The sequence below is a fragment of the Rana temporaria genome, chromosome 2, assembly GCF_905171775.1.
Source record: "Rana temporaria chromosome 2, aRanTem1.1, whole genome shotgun sequence".
Classification (NCBI taxonomy): Eukaryota; Metazoa; Chordata; class Amphibia; order Anura; family Ranidae; genus Rana; species Rana temporaria.
The window spans coordinates 465,826,885-465,847,591 of NC_053490.1; the positions used below are offsets into that span (position 1 = coordinate 465,826,885).

The 20,707-nt window shown below is 45.5% G+C and overlaps 1 protein-coding gene and 1 long non-coding RNA gene across 2 annotated transcripts in view; one reads left to right on the top strand and one right to left on the bottom strand.

Moving 5' to 3' along the window:
• Positions 1-20,707, top strand: part of VEGFD (vascular endothelial growth factor D) — a 130,828-nt gene that overhangs the window by 62,913 nt on the left and 47,208 nt on the right. The gene's annotated exons all lie outside the window — the stretch shown is intronic.
• Positions 18,823-19,630, bottom strand: LOC120927768. Its single transcript, XR_005747125.1, has 3 exons — positions 19,514-19,630; positions 19,232-19,368; positions 18,823-19,004 (listed from the first exon to the last, which is right to left on the bottom strand). It is a non-coding gene; the product is annotated as an uncharacterized LOC120927768 (long non-coding RNA).

The window sequence follows — 20,707 nt, forward strand, 5'->3', positions numbered from 1 at the left end:
CCTCCGTTCGCCACACTGCGCGCCCCTCGCCGTCTCTGTTATCCTGTTTGCGTCATATGACTAGGGTGACCACATTTCCAAACTGCCATTCAGGGACACCCCCCCCCCTTCCTAAAAAAAGATAACTTTTTATAAAAAAAAATTGTAACCCCCCCCCCTCATGGTTTTTACCGGTACATCCTGGGACCTGTAGTTCTTCACTAGTTTTTATTTTAATTCTGCACTGATTGTCTTTGAAATTACCCCTGCCCCCTATTAAATCCAATCTGGGGACAAAACCAGGGACAGACTTGGTCCGGGGACAGTGTCCTCAATCAGGGGACTGTCCCCTGAAACTGGGGATGTCTGCTCACCCTACTATATATAGATAAAACAGACTCACGGTACAATAACATGTCATAATTACCCGGAGCACTGTCATATTCTTGGAGAGGTTATGGTTCTGCGGTATGGTGCCTGCCCTCCGTGCGCCACACTCTGGGTTCAACCCCCGGACGGTCCATGGGGCCCAGCGTCACTTGACGTGGCCATCTCTCCCCCATTTTAAACCTCAAATCTACCCTTTTTTGGGGTTTTTTGCCCAAATTCACAATACTTACACAAAATACTACTAAATCACACCTTTTCACAACAAAAATACGCACAACATCAATTGCGCGCTCGTGCCACGTGGCTCACAAACAAAATTCACCTCCTTTTTTTACACCCAAATACACCTTTCTTTTAGTGCTATTGGATCATTTTTTTGCGCTATAAAAAAAGATAGAGCCACCATTTTGGAAAAAATATCAATCATTTTATTTGTTGCTTTTTCCTACAACAAATATCCCCCCCAAAAAATCTAGAAACATTTTTGTTTTACACAGTTTAGGCCGATAGGTATTCTGCTACATACTTTTAGTTAAAAAAAAAATCGCAATAAGCGTACATTGATTGGTCTGCGCAAAAGTAATAGCGTCTACAAAATAGGGGATAGATTTATTGAATTGTTTTTTTGTTTTTTTTTACTAGTAATGGCGGCCATCTGCGGTTTTTATTGTGACCGTGACATTTTTGGGACCATTCACATTTATACAGCGATTAGTGCTATGAAACTGCACTGATTACTGTGTAAATGTGACTGGCAGGGAAGGGGTTAACAGCAGGGGGTTAAATATGTTGCCTAGTGAGTGATTTTATCTGTAGGGGGAGGGGACTCACAAGGGGAGGAGACCGATGTGTGTGTTCCTCTGTAGTACTGGGAACACATATCGGTGTCTCCTCACCTGACAGGACTGTGGATGGATATGTTTACACACACAGATCCATGGTCCTGCCGTGATTGTGGGCAATGGCAGGTGGGTGCCCGGCGGACATCGCGGCCGCCGGACACCGGGTCCCGAGCGATGCCGCGCCCACCCCCCAGGCGGCCGGGAAGCCCAGGGAGATCCCATCTGTGGACGTCATATGACAATGGGCGGGTAGGAAAGTGCCTAAAAGAGGTGGTGACATGTCGACAAAAAAAAAAAGGGGGGGGGGTGCATACTCCATGGACCACAGGGTAATTTTTCTGCAATCGCCTTTCTTTGTCTCCTATCTACCTGTCACCTGCCCTCTGAAGAGCGATCACTTTTCAGAGGGCCAGCAAGGTCTGGTGTCGGTGCAAGCGTAGATGGGTTTTTCAGAGGCCTTTTCCACATGTTTGTATCCATGACTTATAGTTAGGGTGACCACATTTCCAAACTGCCATACAGGGACCCCCCCCCCCCCCCCTTTCTAAAAAAAGATAACTTTTTATAAAAAAACATTGTGCCCCCCCCCCCCATGGTTTTTACCGGTTCATCCTGGGACCTGTTGTTCTTCACTAGTTGGGGGAGGGGGTCGCATCTTCAGCTCTGGGGGGGGGGGTCATGCTAGGACCTGTAGTCCTTAACTTTGGGGAGGTCACACCCCCCTAAAGTAAAGGACTACAAATCCCAGCATGAACCGATGATATCTAAAGATGTGACCCCCATCCCCCCCAATTTTGAATCTCCCAGCATGAACCCATGAGATCTAAGGGTGTGACCCCATAGATTTCACAGATCTATGCTGGGACCTGTAGTTCTTCACTAGTTTGGGGGGGTGTTACATCTTAAGCTCTGAGGGGTTGATGCTGGGACCTGTGTCAGTTTCATTCCGGGACACTGTATTGTCCCAGAGTGAAGGTGCCCGGGACAGACCTGCAGAATGCGGGACTGTCCCGGGCAATCCGGGACACGTGGTCACCCTAGGCCTGCTGTGCTGATAATCAATGTCCTGATTATCAACACAGACCCCCCCCCCCCCTAAAAGGGAGAGCCGCAGATCAGCTCTCCCTGTCAGCGTAAACGGAGGAAAGCCGGTAAATGGCACTTCCTGGTTCACGCGATGATCAGCTGTGATTGGTCACAGCTGATCATGTGGTAAGAAGCCTCTGTCAGAGGCTCCATACCACGATTGGAGTAACACACCGCACCTCCGTTCGCCACACTGCGCGCCCCTCGCCGTCTCTGTTATCCTGTTCGCGTCATATGACTAGGGTGACCACATTTCCAAACTGCCATTCAGGGACACCCCCCCCCCCCCCCTTCCTAAAAAAAGATAACTTTTTATAAAAAAAAATTGTGCCCCCCCCCCATGGTTTTTACCGGTACATCCTGGGACCTGTAGTTCTTCACTAGTTTTTATTTTAATTCTGCACTGATTGTCTTTGAAATTACCCCTGCCCCCTATTAAATCCAATCTGGGGACAAAACCAGGGACAGACTTGGTCCGGGGACAGTGTCCTCAATCAGGGGACTGTCCCCTGAAACTGGGGATGTCTGGTCACCCTACTATATATAGATAAAACAGACTCGCCGTACAATAACATGTCATAATTACCCGGAGCACTGTCATATTCTTGGAGAGGTTATGGTTCTGCGGTATGGTGCCTGCCCTCCGTGCGCCACACTCTGGGTTCAACCCCCGGACGGTCCATGGGGCCCAGCGTCACTTGACGTGGCCATCTCTCCCCCATTTTAAACCTCAAATCTACCCTTTTTTGGGGTTTTTTGCCCAAATTCACAATACTTACACAAAATACTACTAAATCACACCTTTTCACAACAAAAATACGCACAACATCAATTGCGCGCTCGTGCCACGTGGCTCCCAAACAAAATTCACCTCCTTTTTTTACACCCAAATACACCTTTCTTTTAGTGCTATTGGATCATTTTTTTGCGCTATAAAAAAAGATAGAGCCACCATTTTGAAAAAAATATCAATCATTTGATTTTTTGCTTTTTCCTACAACAAATATCCCCCCCAAAAAATCTAGAAACATTTTTGTTTTACACAGTTTAGGCCGATAGGTATTCTGCTACATACTTTTAGTAAAAAAAAAAAAATCGCAATAAGCGTACATTGATTGGTCTGCGCAAAAGTAATAGCGTCTACAAAATAGGGGACAGATTTATTGAATTGTTTTTTTTTTTTTTTACTAGTAATGGCGGCCATCTGCGGTTTTTATTGTGACCGTGACATTTTTGGGACCATTCACATTTATACAGCGATTAGTGCTATAAAACTGCACTGATTACTGTGTAAATGTGACTGGCAGGGAAGGGGTTAACAGCAGGGGGTTAAATATGTTGCCTAGTGAGTGATTTTATCTGTAGGGGGAGGGGACTCACAAGGGGAGGAGACCGATGTGTGTGTTCCTCTGTAGTACTGGGAACACATATCGGTGTCTCCTCACCTGACAGGACTGTGGATGTATATGTTTACACACACAGATCCATGGTCCTGCCGTGATTGTGGGCAATGACATTTGGGTGCCCGGCGGACATCGCGGCCGCCGGACACCGGGTCCCGAGCGATGCCGCGCCCACCCCCCAGGCGGCCGGGAAGCCCAGGGAGATCCCATCTGTGGACGTCATATGACAATGGGCGGGTAGGAAAGTGCCTAAAAGAGGTGGTGACATGTCGACAAAAAAAAAAAGGGGGGGGGGTGCATACTCCATGGACCACAGGGTAATTTTTCTGCAATCGCCTTTCTTTGTCTCCTATCTACCTGTCACCTGCCCTCTGAAGAGCGATCACTTTTCAGAGGGCCAGCAAGGTCTGGTGTCGATGCAAGCGTAGATGGGTTTTTCAGAGGCCTTTTCCACATGTTTGTATCCATGACTTATAGTTAGGGTGACCACATTTCCAAACTGCCATACAGGGACCCCCCCCCCCCCCCCTTTCTAAAAAAAAGATAACTTTTTATAAAAAAACATTGTGACCCCCCCCCCCATGGTTTTTACCGGTTCATCCTGGGACCTGTTGTTCTTCACTAGTTGGGGGAGGGGGTCGCATCTTCAGCTCTGGGGGGGGGGGTCATGCTAGGACCTGTAGTCCTTAACTTTGGGGAGGTCACACCCCCCTAAAGTAAAGGACTACAAATCCCAGCATGAACCGATGATATCTAAAGATGTGACCCCCATCCCCCCCAATTTTGAATCTCCCAGCATGAACCCATGAGATCTAAGGGTGTGACCCCATAGATTTCACAGATCTATGCTGGGACCTGTAGTTCTTCACTAGTTTGGGGGGGGTGTTACATCTTAAGCTCTGAGGGGTTGATGCTGGGACCTGTGTCAGTTTCATTCCGGGACACTGTATTGTCCCAGAGTGAAGGTGCCCGGGACAGACCTGCAGAATGCGGGACTGTCCCGGGCAATCTGGGACACGTGGTCACCCTAGGCCTGCTGTGCTGATAATCAATGTCCTGATTATCAACACAGACCCCCCCCCCCCCCTAAAAGGGAGAGCCGCAGATCAGCTCTCCCTGTCAGCGTAAACGGAGGAAAGCCGGTAAATGGCACTTCCTGGTTCACGCGATGATCAGCTGTGATTGGTCACAGCTGATCATGTGGTAAGAAGCCTCTGTCAGAGGCTCCATACCACGATTGGAGTAACACACCGCACCTCCGTTCGCCACACTGCGCGCCCCTCGCCGTCTCTGTTATCCTGTTCGCGTCATATGACTAGGGTGACCACATTTCCAAACTGCCATTCAGGGACACCCCCCACCCCCCTTCCTAAAAAAAGATAACTTTTTATAAAAAAAAATTGTGCCCCCCCCATGGTTTTTACCGGTACATCCTGGGACCTGTAGTTCTTCACTAGTTTTTATTTTAATTCTGCACTGATTGTCTTTGAAATTACCCCTGCCCCCTATTAAATCCAATCTGGGGACAAAACCAGGGACAGACTTGGTCCGGGGACAGTGTCCTCAATCAGGGGACTGTCCCCTGAAACTGGGGATGTCTGCTCACCCTACTATATATAGATAAAACAGACTCACGGTACAATAACATGTCATAATTACCCGGAGCACTGTCATATTCTTGGAGAGGTTATGGTTCTGCGGTATGGTGCCTGCCCTCCGTGCGCCACACTCTGGGTTCAAGCCCCGGTCGGTCCATGGGGCCCAGCGTCACTTGACGTGGCCATCTCTCCCCCATTTTAAACCTCAAATCTACCCTTTTTTGGGTTCTTTTGCCCAAATTCACAATACTTACACAAAATACTACTTAATCACACCTTTTCACAACAAAAATACGCACAACAACAATTGCGCGCTCGTGCCACGTGGCTCCCAAAACAAAATTCACCTCCTTTTTTTACACCCAAATACACCTTTCTTTCAGTGCTATTGGATCATTTTTTTGCGCTATAAAAAAAGATAGAGCCACCATTTTGAAAAAAATATCAATCATTTGATTTTTTGCTTTTTCCTACAACAAATATCCCCCCCAAAAAATCTAGAAACATTTTTGTTTTACACAGTTTAGGCCGATAGGTATTCTGCTACATACTTTTAGTAAAAAAAAAAAATCGCAATAAGCGTACATTGATTGGTCTGCGCAAAAGTAATAGCGTCTACAAAATAGGGGACAGATTTATTGAATTGTTTTTTTGTTTTTTTACTAGTAATGGCGGCCATCTGCGGTTTTTATTGTGACCGTGACATTTTTGGGACCATTCACATTTATACAGCGATTAGTGCTATAAAACTGCACTGATTACTGTGTAAATGTGACTGGCAGGGAAGGGGTTAACAGCAGGGGGTTAAATATGTTGCCTAGTGAGTGATTTTATCTGTAGGGGGAGGGGACTCACAAGGGGAGGAGACCGATGTGTGTTCCTCTGTAGTACTGGGAACACATATCGGTGTCTCCTCACCTGACAGGACTGTGGATGTATATGTTTACACACACAGATCCATGGTCCTGCCGTGATTGTGGGCAATGGCAGGTGGGTGCCCGGCGGACATCGCGGCCGCCGGACACCGGGTCCCGAGCGATGCCGCGCCCACCCCCCAGGCGGCCGGGAAGCCCAGGGAGATCCCATCTGTGGACGTCATATGACAATGGGCGGGTAGCAAAGTGCCTAAAAGAGGTGGTGACATGTCGACAAAAAAAAAAAGGGGGGGGGGTGCATACTCCATGGACCACAGGGTAATTTTTCTGCAATCGCCTTTCTTTGTCTCCTATCTACCTGTCACCTGCCCTCTGAAGAGCGATCACTTTTCAGAGGGCCAGCAAGGTCTGGTGTCGATGCAAGCGTAGATGGGTTTTTCAGAGGCCTTTTCCACATGTTTGTATCCATGACTTATAGTTAGGGTGACCACATTTCCAAACTGCCATACAGGGACACCCCCCCCCCCCTTTCTAAAAAAAGATAACTTTTTATAAAAAAACATTGTGACCCCCCCCCCATGGTTTTTACCGGTTCATCCTGGGACCTGTTGTTCTTCACTAGTTGGGGGAGGGGGTCGCATCTTCAGCTCTGGGGGGGGGGGGGGTCATGCTAGGACCTGTAGTCCTTAACTTTGGGGAGGTCACACCCCCCTAAAGTAAAGGACTACAAATCCCAGCATGAACCGATGATATCTAAAGATGTGACCCCCATCCCCCCCAATTTTGAATCTCCCAGCATGAACCCATGAGATCCAAGGGTGTGACCCCATAGATTTCACAGATCTATGCTGGGACCTGTAGTTCTTCACTAGTTTGGGGGGGTGTTACATCTTAAGCTCTGAGGGGTTGATGCTGGGACCTGTGTCAGTTTCATTCCGGGACACTGTATTGTCCCAGAGTGAAGGTGCCCGGGACAGACCTGCAGAATGCGGGACTGTCCCGGGCAATCTGGGACACGTGGTCACCCTAGGCCGCCTGCTGTGCTGATAATCAATGTCCTGATTATCAACACAGACCACCCCCCCCCCTAAAAGGGAGAGCCGCAGATCAGCTCTCCCTGTCAGCGTAAACGGAGGAAAGCCGGTAAATGGCACTTCCTGGTTCACGCGATGATCAGCTGTGATTGGTCACAGCTGATCATGTGGTAAGAAGCCTCTGTCAGAGGCTCCATACCACGATTGGAGTAACACACCGCACCTCCGTTCGCCACACTGCGCGCCCCTCGCCGTCTCTGTTATCCTGTTCGCGTCATATGACTAGGGTGACCACATTTCCAAACTGCCATTCAGGGACACCCCCCACCCCCCTTCCTAAAAAAAGATAACTTTTTATAAAAAAAAATTGTGCCCCCCCCATGGTTTTTACCGGTACATCCTGGGACCTGTAGTTCTTCACTAGTTTTTATTTTAATTCTGCACTGATTGTCTTTGAAATTACCCCTGCCCCCTATTAAATCCAATCTGGGGACAAAACCAGGGACAGACTTGGTCCGGGGACAGTGTCCTCAATCAGGGGACTGTCCCCTGAAACTGGGGATGTCTGGTCACCCTACTATATATAGATAAAACAGACCCGCGGTAGAATAACATGTCATAATTACCCGGAGCACTGTCATATTCTTGGAGAGGTTATGGTTCTGCGGTATGGTGCCTGCCCTCCGTGCGCCACACTCTGGGTTCAACCCCCGGACGGTCCATGGGGCCCAGCGTCACTTGACATGGCTATCTCTCCCCCATTTTAAACCTCAAATCTACCCTGTTTTTTTTTTTTTTTTTGCCCAAATTCACAATACTTACACAAAATACTACTAAATCACACCTTTTCACAACAAAAATACGCACAACAACAATTGCGCGCTCGTGCCACGTGGCTCACAAACAAAATTCACCTCCTTTTTTTACACCCAAATACACCTTTCTTTCAGTGCTATTGGATGATTTTTTTGCGCTATAAAAAAACATAGAGCCACCATTTTGAAAAAAATATCAATCATTTGATTTTTTGCTTTTTCCTACAACAAATATCCCCCCCAAAAAATCTAGAAACATTTTTGTTTTACACAGTTTAGGCCGATAGGTATTCTGCTACATACTTTTAGTAATAAAAAAAAAATCGCAATAAGCGTACATTGATTGGTCTGCGCAAAAGTAATAGCGTCTACAAAATAGGGGATAGATTTATTGAATTGTTTTTTGTTTTTTTTTACTAGTAATGGCGGCCATCTGCGGTTTTTATTGTGACCGTGACATTTTTGGGAACATTCACATTTATACAGCGATTAGTGCTATGAAACTGCACTGATTACTGTGTAAATGTGACTGGCAGGGAAGGGGTTAACAGCAGGGGGTTAAATATGTTGCCTAGTGAGTGATTTTATCTGTAGGGGGAGGGGACTCACAAGGGGAGGAGACCGATGTGTGTGTTCCTCTGTAGTACTGGGAACACATATCGGTGTCTCCTCACCTGACAGGACTGTGGATGTATATGTTTACACACACAGATCCATGGTCCTGCCGTGATTGTGGGCAATGGCAGGTGGGTGCCCGGCGGACATCGCGGCCGCCGGACACCAGGTCCCGAGCGATGCCGCGCCCACCCCCCAGTAGGGTGACCACATTTCCAAACTGCCATTCAGGGACACCCCCCACCCCCCTTCCTAAAAAAAGATAACTTTTTATAAAAAAAAATTGTGCCCCCCCCATGGTTTTTACCGGTACATCCTGGGACCTGTAGTTCTTCACTAGTTTTTATTTTAATTCTGCACTGATTGTCTTTGAAATTACCCCTGCCCCCTATTAAATCCAATCTGGGGACAAAACCAGGGACAGACTTGGTCCGGGGACAGTGTCCTCAATCAGGGGACTGTCCCCTGAAACTGGGGATGTCTGCTCACCCTACTATATATAGATAAAACAGACTCGCCGTAGAATAACATGTCATAATTACCCGGAGCACTGTCATATTCTTGGAGAGGTTATGGTTCTGCGGTATGGTGCCTGCCCTCCGTGCGCCACATTCTGGGTTCAAGTCCCGGACGGTCCATGGGGCCCAGCGTCACTTGACGTGGCCATCTCTCCCCCATTTTAAACCTCAAATCTACCCTTTTTTGGGGTTTTTTGCCCAAATTCACAATACTTACACAAAATACTACTAAATCACACCTTTTCACAACAAAAATACGCACAACATAAATTGCGCGCTCGTGCCACGTGGCTCCCAAACAAAATTCACCTCCTTTTTTTACACCCAAATACACCTTTCTTTTAGTGCTATTGGATGATTTTTTTGCGCTATAAAAAAAGATAGAGCCACCATTTTGAAAAAAATATCAAAAAAATCGCAATAAGCGTACATTGATTGGTCTGCGCAAAAGTATTAGCGTCTACAAAATAGGGGATAGATTTATTGAATTTTTTTTTTTTTTTTTTACTAGTAATGGCGGCCATCTGCGGTTTTTATTGTGACCGTGACATTTTTGGGACCATTCACATTAGATCTAAGGGTGTGACCCCATAGATTTCACAGATCTATGCTGGGACCTGTAGTTCTTTACTAGTTTGGGGGGTTGTTACATCTTAAGCTCTGAGGGGTTGATGCTGGGACCTGTGTCAGTTTCATTCCGGGACACTGTATTGTCCCAGAGTGAAGGTGCCCGGGACAGACCTGCAGAATGCGGGACTGTCCCGAGCAATCCGGGACACGTGGTCACCCTAGTGACCACGTGTCCCAGATTGCCCGGGACAGTCCCGCATTCTGCAGGTCTGTCCCGGGCACCTTCACTCTGGGACAATACAGTGTCCCGGAATGAAACTGACACAGGTCCCAGCATCAACCCCTCAGAGCTGAAGATGCGACCCCCCCCAACTAGTGAAGAACTACAGGTCCCAGGATGAACCGGTAAAAACCATGGGGGGGGGGGGGTCACAATGTTTTTTTATAAAAAGTTATCTTTTTTTAGAAAGGGGGGGGGTGTCCCTGTATGGCAGTTTGGAAATGTGGTCACCCTAACTATAAGTCATGGATACAAACATGTGGAAAAGGCCTCTGAAAAACCCATCTACGCTTGCATCGACACCAGACCTTGCTGGCCCTCTGAAAAGTGATCGCTCTTCAGAGGGCAGGTGACAGATAGATAGGAGACAAAGAAAGGCGATTGCAGAAAAATTACCCTGTGGTCCATGGAGTATGCACCCCCCCCCCTTTTTTTTTTTGTCGACATGTCACCACCTCTTTTAGGCACTTTCCTACCCGCCCATTGTCATATGACGTCCACAGATGGGATCTCCCTGGGCTTCCCGGCCGCCTGGGGGGTGGGCGCGGCATCGCTCGGGACCCGGTGTCCGGCGGCCGCGATGTCCGCCGGGCACCCACCTGCCATTGCCCACAATCACGGCAGGACCATGGATCTGTGTGTGTAAACATATACATCCACAGTCCTGTGAGGTGAGGAGACACCGATATGTGTTCCCAGTACTACAGAGGAACACACATCGGTCTCCTCCCCTTGTGAGTCCCCTCCCCCTACAGATAAAATCACTCACTAGGCAACATATTTAACCCCCTGCTGTTAACCCCTTCCCTGCCAGTCACATTTACACAGTAATCAGTGCAGTTTTATAGCACTAATCGCTGTATAAATGTGAATGGTCCCAAAAATGTCACGGTCACAATAAAAACAGCAGATGGCCGCCATTACTAGTAAAAAAAAAAAAAAACAATTCAATAAATCTATCCCCTATTTTGTAGACGCTATTACTTTTGCGCAGACCAATCAATGTACGCTTATTGCGATTTTTTTTTTTTACTAAAAGTATGTAGCAGAATACCTATCGGCCTAAACTGTGTAAAACAAAAATGTTTCTAGATTTTTTGGGGGGGATATTTGTTGTAGAAAAAAGCAAAAAATCAAATGATTGATATTTTTTCAAAATGGTGGCTCTATCTTTTTTTATAGCGCAAAAAAATCATCCAATAGCACTAAAAGAAAGGTGTATTTGGGTGTAAAAAAAGGAGGTGAATTTTGTTTGGGAGCCACGTGGCACGAGCGCGCAATTGTTGTTGTGCGTATTTTTGTTGTGAAAATGTGTGATTTAGTAGTATTTTGTGTAAGTATTGTGAATTTGGGAAAAAAAATAAAAAGGGTAGATTTGAGGTTTAAAATGGGGGAGAGATGGCCACGTCAAGTGACGCTGGGCCCCATGGACCGTCCGGGGGTTGAACCCAGAGACTGGCGCATGGAGGGCAGGCACCATACCGCAGAACCATAACCTCTCCAAGAATATGACAGTGCTCCGGGTAATTATGACATGTTATTGTACCGCGAGTCTGTTTTATCTATATATAGTAGGGTGAGCAGACATCCCCAGTTTCAGGGGACAGTCCCCTGATTGAGGACACTGTCCCCGGACCAAGTCTGTCCCTGGTTTTGTCCCCAGATTGGATTTAATAGGGGGCAGGGGTAATTTCAAAGACAATCAGTGCAGAATTAAAATAAAAACTAGTGAAGAACTACAGGTCCCAGGATGTACCGGTAAAAACCATGGGGGGAGCACAATTTTTTTTTATAAAAAGTTATCTTTTTTAGGAAGGGGGGGTGTCCCTGAATGGCAGTTTGGAAATGTGGTCACCCTACCATAGCGCCCGCGTGGGTTGCTATGGCGGTAGCTCCGCCACTGACCGTATATACTCGAGTGTAAGCCGACCTGAATATAAGCCGAGGCACCTAATTTTACCACAAAAACTGGGAAAAAAGTATTGACTCGGGTATAAGCCTAGGGTGTCCATCTGCATGCCTCACTGTGCCTCACTTTGCAATACTGTGTCCATGTGCATGCCTCACTGTGTCCATGTGCATGCCTCACTGTGTCCATGCCTCACTTCACTGTGCCCATGCCTCACTGTGTCCATGCCTCACTGTGTCCATGCCTCACTGTGCCCATGCCTCACTGTGCCCATGCCTCACTGTGTCCATGCCTCAATGTGCCCATGCCTCACTGTGCCCATGCTTCACTGTGCCCATGCATCACTGTGTCCATGCCTCACTGTGTCCATGCCTCACTGTGCCCATGCCTCACTGTGCCCATGCCTCACTGTATCCATGACTAGACTTAAGTTTTTACATGGGAGTATATAGAAGGGGTGGCCGGGTTTGAAAAATCGGTGCTCCCTGGCCGTAGGTCCCCCAGACAGCAAACTTTAAACACTTGTAGGGGAAGAGAGTGGCTATATGTGTGCCAAGTTTGGCGTCCAGGGGACCTACTGCCAGCCAGGTCCCCAAATTTACCGGAGAAATTACCATTTAACATGGGAGTCTATGGAAGGGGTGCCCGACTATGAAAAATCTGTGCCCCCCGGCCATAGGTCCTCTGGACACCAAACTTTGCACACGTGTAGAGTGGGGCTATACATGTGCCAAGTTTACCGGGTACCGGGTCCCCAAAGTCTGGGAGATCAGGCGCAAAAAGGTGACTCGAGTATAAGCCAAGGGGGGCATTTTCAGCACCAGAAAATGTGCTGAAAAACTCGGCTTATAGTTGAGTATATGCAAGAATGGGTGTTACTCTTAAATTTCTACCTTTCTTGGGAGATGTAGGAGAGCTGACCTCAGCTTTACAAACAGTATAAGAATACATGGTTCTAAATGGTTAGTTAGGAAGGGAAGGGAATGAACCCTACACTATGGAGGACATAACATCTGTCATCTTTCTCCTTCTGATGTCTGAAACCATACCATATGTTACCATATGTCACTATGTAAGTTCTGTCTTGCTTATCTTTGTGAAGAATAAACAAAGTTTTTATAAGTATCGTTCAAGCTAATGCCACGTAAACACGATCGGTCAATCCAATTAGAACGGTCTGATGGACCGGTTTCATCAGACCAAACCGATCGTGTGTGGGCCCCATCGGTTATTTATTCATCGGTTAAAAAATGTGAAACTTGTTTTAAAATTAACCGATGGATACCTAACCGATAGAAAAAAAACGATCGTCTGTGGGCACGTCCATCGGTTAAAAATCACGCATGCTCAGAATCAAGTCGACGCATGCTTGGAAGCACTGAACTTCGTTTTTTTCAGCACGTCGTTGTGTTTTGCGTCACCGCGTTCTGACACGATCCTTTTTTTAACTGATGGTGTGTAGGCACGACTGACCATCAGTCAGCTTCATCGGTTAACTGATGGAAAAATCCATCAGACCGTTCTCATCGGGTTGACCGATCGTGTGTACAGGGCATTAGGATTCTCCAATTCTACCATGAACAGAATTTCGTACAGTAGTCACAGAAGCATATATCAAAAGTGATTTTTCAGTTAGAAGTAAACTGTACTGGGTTGGATTCCACACTGGTGTGCCATACCTCCTGGTACCTCCAGCAACAAGATCCTCAATGCTGTACTTCCACTGGTGGGGCCAGATTCTCAAAGAGATACGACGGTGTATCTCCTGATACACCGTCGTATCTCTGAGTTCTGCCGGTCGTATCTATGCGACTGATTCATAGAATCAGTTACGCATAGATATGCCTAAGATCCGACAGGTGTAACTGTGTTACACCGTCGGATCTTAGGCTGCAATTCCCGGCCAGCCGCTAGGTGGCATTTCGCTTTATTTACACAACGATTATGCAAATGAGAAGATACGCCGATTCCGAAACGAACGACCGCCCGACGCTTTTTTTTTACGTCGTTTGCGTTCGGCTTTTTCCGGCCTATAGTTACCCCTGCTTCTATGAGGCGCAGCCAATGTTAAGTATGGCCGTCGTTCCCGCGTCGAATTTTGAAATTTTACGTCGTTTGCGTACGTCGATTCTCAAACGCGCTGGACGCAAGTTACGCTCACGCCGAAACCAATGACGTCCTAGCGACGGCGGATGGCGCATGCGCATTTAAATCGGCGCGGGGACGCGCCTGATTTAAATACTAAACTACCCCTAGCCGCGGAATTTTTTTTTTTTTCAATTAACAATTTTTTTATTAGACACGAGGTAACCCCCGTGCCATAAAAGAAACGGTACAGGGATGTCAGCAGAGCATCAATAGAAAGGAAAACAGTGCATATAACAGTACAGTACAAGGCAGATATCAGGGGGAGCTCAGTAACTCCACTCATGAGCAGCCAACCTAAAAACACAATCTGCCAAAAGACAAAAGCAAGCACGTGTAGAACAAACCCCTGAGTAGCAGAGGCAAAGGAAGAAACAAAAAGAGGGAGCCAAAAAAAAAGAGGGAAAGGGAAAGAGAAAATAAGAGAGAAGAAGAAAGAGGAGAGAAAGGAGACTGCAAATGCATGGAACGATAGGGGGGGGGGGAGTTGGCCTTATATAAAGAGTCAAAGGACGGGGTGATCTGTACCCCCAGATACTTCAGACCCGCTGTTGCCCAATGGTAGGGGAAGCACTGCTTCAGATGTCGAACCTCCTCATCGGGGATGTTAATGGGGAGAGCTACCGACTTGGCCGCATTTATCTTATAACCCGACAGAGACCTATATAGATCGAGTTCAGCGTGGAGGTTAGGCAGGGAGATTCTAAGTTGGGTCAGGGTCAGGATAACGTCGTCTGCAAAAAGCGCCAGCTTGAATTCCCTACCCCGCACCGAAACACCCCGGATGTCCGGGTTCCTGCGAATCGATGCCGCCAGGGGCTCCACACAAAGCGCGAACAGAAGAGGCGAAAGTGGGCATCCCTGGCACGTTCCATTTGCTATCGGGAAGGAGGGAGAGTGGGCGAAGGGGGTCTTAACCTGAGATGTAGGATTCGTATAGAGGTGCTGTATGGCCTGCAGGAAGGGGCCGCGAAGCCCTATGTGTCTCAAAGTGGCAAACAGGAAAGGCCAACTGAGGCGATCAAATGCCTTTTCCGCATCTAGACTAAGGGCCAGCGACTCCTGGCCCTCCCTGTTCACCACATCTATCAGGTCGATAACCCGTCTGGTGTTGTCCAGCCGCGGAATTTTAATTCCGCCGGGGGATTTACGATCCGCCGCCGCAAGTTTGGAGGTAAGTGTTTTGTGAATTACCCACTTGCCTCTAAAACTTGCAGCGGCAGATCTTAAATCAGATAGATTACGCGGATCTAAAGATCCGCTGATCTATCTGAATCTGGCCCGTAGTCTCTACATGTGCTCCAACATAGAATCCAATCCAACTGGGCTGCAGCAGATATGTAGACATGGGAATTCACAGATCTCTCTCCTAAAGCCTCCAAGGGATAACAGGTGTCATTGGGGTTCCCCAATATCTGCCGAAATTGAATTACAACTTTTAGGACCTGTGTTGACAGACTTCCGGTTTATGTTGAGGGCCTTAGTTTGACATCCTTTTTTAAACATTTCTGAGATTATTAAAAATTTATTGACATATGCATTTGAACTGCAGACAACCTTCTTCTGACCTAGATTTGACCTGCTTTAAGTGGGTTTTGACTTGTATGGGAGTGCAAAATCCATTTGGCATATTTAAAAGGCCGTTCAGATCAGCCTGCTCAGCAGGGAATCATTCCGCTGATCCCCCTCAGCAGGCAAACGACAGGTCCTGTCCGTTTCCATCCGGCTGTCATCCGATCTGGCAGACGGATGGGTAACAGATCCTTCATCCCTCTGTTTTTAGCAGATTGGATTTCGATGGGTGCCCGTTGACATTCGCCACTTCATGGATGGCAATGGATGGTCCAATCGGGGCCGCCTAAAAAGCTGATAGGCAGACCCCATCGGTCCGCCCGTGTGAAAGGAGCCTCGGCTGGATGGACCTGTTAATTACTTTTCCTTTTTCATGTGATGTATGTGCATTTCTAACTTTGCAATGTTCTTCTGACCAGCTGAGATTTTGAATATTGTAAGTTTTTCTTTTACAAGGCTGGCGGAGACAACATTCATGCAATTTCATCCACTTTAGAGGTCAGAGTAGCCTCAGTAGAGATTTAAAAAATGTAGAAGTTGTAAACATAGAGCTGTAAAAGGAATACAAATGATAAAAGCTTCATCTGAAGCTCTTCTGCAGACTGGTTGCACATGCAGTACTATAAAGAGAAAGATATTTACTTGACAATTTTACACATTTTGGCATGTTACAACCCAAAACATAAATGTATTTGATAGGGATTTGGCACATAATTGTGAAGTGGAAGGAAAATGTTAAATGTTTATTTATTTTTTACAAATAAATATCTGAAAAGTGTGGCGTGCATTTGTATTCAGCCCCCTTTACTCTGATACCCCTAATTAAAATCTAGTGGAACCAATTGCCTGCAGAAGTCACCTGATTACTAAACAGAGTCTGCCTGTGTGTAATTTAATCCCAGGATAAATACTGCTGTTCGGTGAAGCCCTCAGAGGTTTGTTAGAGAACCTTAGCGGGAATGTGGATGGAGCCAAATACAGGGCAATCTTAGAAGAAAACCTGTTAAGAGTTTACAAAAGACTTGAGACTGGGGCGGAGGTTCACCTTCCAGCAGGAGAATGACCCTAAACATACAGCCAGAGCTACAATGGAATAGTTTAGATCAAAGCATATTCATGTGTTAGAATGGCCCAGTCAAAGTCCAGACCTAAATCCAATTGAGAATCTGTGGCAAGACTTGAAAATTGCTGTTCACAGAAACTCATCCAATCTAACAGAGCTTGAGCTATTTTTCAAAGAAGAATGGGCAAAAATGTCCCTCCCTACAAAGCTGGTAAACACACAGGGCCTAATCCACAAAAACCCGGCGCTACATAATTTTTCCCATTTAAGTTACACCGCCGCAAAATCTCTACCTAAGTGCCCGATCTACAAAGCACTTACCTAGAAATTTTGAGCGGTGTAACTTAAATCCGTCCGGCGCAAGGCGTTCCTAATCTAATGGGGCGAGTCCCATTTAAATTAGGCGCGCTCCCGCGCCGGACGTACTGCGCATGCTCCCGACGCGATTTTCCAGACGTGTTTTGCTTGGTTTTACGTTACGCCGAGTTATGTGAATTGCGCCGGGTAAAAAAAGGTGCGTCGAAAAAAAAAAAAAGATGCGGCGGGAAAAAAAAAATTAAAAATAAATTTGACAGTGTCGCGGGAAAGAAGGGTCTACTTTTACATGGTGTACTAACTTTACACTTTGTAAAAGCAGCCCTAATTTTGAGATGGCAAACTAATACTTACGGAGAAAAAACGAAGCGTAAAAGCTTTGTGGATCTCCGTAAGTGCTAATTTGCATACCCGACGCTGGATTTCGATGAGAAATGCCCCCAGCGGCGGATGCGGTACTGCATCCTAAGATCCGACAGTGTAAGTCCCTTACACATGTCGGATCTTCTGCCTATCTATGTGAAACTGATTCTGTGGATCAGTTCCATAGATAGAAACAGGGATACGACGGCGTATCAGTAGATACGCCGGCGTATCCCTTTTGTGGATTAGGCCCACAGCTCCCGGTCCTGTCAGGGGGAGAAATGCCTCATTGTTTATTCATACAATGTATGAACAGTGATCAGTCATTTCCCCAAGTCAGTCCACCCCCCCTTCAGTAAGAACACGCCCAGGGAACCCCTTCCTTGCCCCCTAGTGTTAACCCCTTCCAGTGGCATTTTTATAGTAATCAATGCATTTTTATAGCACTGATCCCTATAATAATGCCAATGGTCCCAATAATGTGTCAAAAGTGTCCGAAGTGTCCGCCATAATGACGCAGTACCGATAAAAATCGATGATCGCCGCCATTACTGGTAAGAAAAAAATATTAATAAAAATACCATAAAACTATCCCCTATATTGTAAACGCTATAACTTTTGCGCAAACCAATCAATAAACGCTTATTGCGATTTTTTTTTATGAAATATATGTAGAAAAATACGTATCGGCCTAAACTGAGGAAAAAAATGTTTTTTATATATTTTTGGGGGATATTTAATATAGCAAAAAGTAAAAAATATTATTTTTTTTCAAAATTGTCGCTCTATTTTTGTTAATAGCGCAAAAACTAAAAACCGCAGAGGTAATCAAATACCACCAAAATAAAGCTCTATTTGTGGGAAAAAAAGGACACCAATCTTGTTTGGGAGCCACGTCGCACGACCCCGCAATTGTCAGTTAAAGCGACGCAGTGCCGAATCGCAAAAAGTGGCCTGGTCTTTGACCAGCAATACTGTATGGTCCGGGGCTGAAGTGGTTAATATATTAGTTGCAGTTAGTGAAGTTTGTACATATGGAAAAATCAATATTCTCTCTTATAGGTCACAAAGGTTGAACTTATTTTTGGCAGACATGCCTCCTTAAATGTAGCTTCTCCCCAGGTCTAGAGTTAGGCGAGGATGTATGTAGGGGGGTGCTTCTACGCCAAAGGTCTCTAAACCTTCTAAACAAAGGGCCAGTTTATTGTCCTTCAGACTGATGCAGTGGGGTTGGATGGGTCTTAATGATGCTAAAAATCTTGCTTTATAGTGAAGTTGTCACTGTCCTCTACACTATTCTATTGTAAGAATATGTAAATGAAGCACAGATACTCAAATCACTGAACACCACATCCCGATATAAACAGAAAACAAGAAATGCGGGAAAGGGTGACAAACCCTGGGATTTTAAAGGTGTTAATATTGGAAAATTCAATCCAAAACAATGAAATAAATATAAAAATAATCATTTATTCAGACATATAAATTGGTTTTTAAATAACACAGAATATCAAACAAGACATGGATGGTCTCATAGGTGATGTTAGCGACTAAAACAGTAGCAGAGGAACCTGTTGAAGGAGGCCCGACATGTTTCGCTCGATTGAGCTTTATCAAGGGCAGTGCAACAAGCTACAAAATAGAAAAAAGAGAGAAAAACAAAATAAGGCATTGTGAATATTGCCAAAAACAATAACAACAGTCTGAAAAGTACAGACCGCTGGTGTTGCAGTACAAAATGATCTATATTTATACATAAATGATATTTGGGGGATAAACATTTGTAATAGAGTAGTTCATGAAAATACAAAGGTCACATAAACTAGTTGTACAGTGAAAGAGACCAGGAGCACACTTACCCGTCCAGGTCCAAGAACATCCAATCACAATTAAAATCAGCTGTATGCCATTAAATCAAACTGTGAAAAAGGATTCCACAGTATATGCCAAAGGAGAGCCACACCAGCCAGTCAGTCCAAGTGGGGTTTACACAATGCTATAGTAAAAAAGGTAAACAATAATAAATAATGGGAGAGTACACCCACCAAAGAAAATTCTGGGGGGGTAAAATCTCAAGCAATAAGGTTAAAAATAAAAGTTTCTATATACAGCTGTATCCATATATAAGCATATGTAAATACCTTGGATAGGCAGTTGGATCGGATCAAAAGAAGGGACTAGCAAAATTGCGTCCAGCACAGGAAGAGTTAAACAGCCAGTTAGCATTGATCAGTTGGAGAAAAACCTCTAACAACGCTGGTTGCTAATAAAAAACATATAAGAAGACATATAATCACTAATGGTGTCAATATAAACACCCAATGCAGTAATATTAGGATATCAAAAAAAGCTGTAGAATAGCTGTAGAATATTGTAAGCTTAGGGTGGCTTGATACGACACCCCCAGGGGGGAAGGTTTTGACGCCCTGGGTTGAATGAGACTGGGTGTCTATGAACCTAGAAGAGAAGCCATGGCCAGGACTATAGGAAGATTTGGAGTCAGTGCTTTACTGGAGCAGTGGTTCAGGATGGCTCTCGATACAGAGAATGGTGTAATGAATTGGTTGCTATTTTTTTATACCCTTCCAGGGTGGTTTGATGATGCACCCCGGGACACTCCGGGGGTAAATTTTGGTTTAAAGCTAATGATGTTTATTAGTGTTTTCATGTAATGTATGGTAATTAATAGTAAGTATTTTATATTTTCATTAAATATGATAAATATGCTTTAAATATTCCATTTAGTATAGAAAAATTATATGTACATTAGCACACTTTCCCAAGTGCTGTAAATGTTTTAAACTTAGATTCTAGGAATGATAAAAAAAATATTTATTAATAGCCACAATGCTGGTATCTGGAAAGCATGTGCTTTGATAAAATAAGTGTGCAGTGATGGTTAGTAAATAAACTGGCATTTACCAAAACGTGCAAGAATCTAAATAATCCAAATTCAAGCATGAGAAGCGCAAAGTGTCTGATCGTTAACAGTGTGAGAATGCTTTTGATCTGCATGGCCATGGGAATGACTGTCTCCTTGATAAACATGTGTATGGAATGTAAAACAACATAGTTAATAAAATAGCATCTATTTAAAAAAACATCCCAGGGCCCAAGCTGTATTGAAGTTAGATTCTAACGCTACCCAGAACTTTATGAAAAGGTTAGTCTACCCAAACTAACATTGCATTATGATGTAAAACAGGGCAGACCCCAACAGACAATAAAGCAGACATTTGTAGCGATTGCCTCCGCAGGAGCCGCAGAGCATGGTGGGTCCTCTGTTCCATGGGCCCCTTCTTTAGATGGTCCAACTACATAGGAGTGATCTCTAT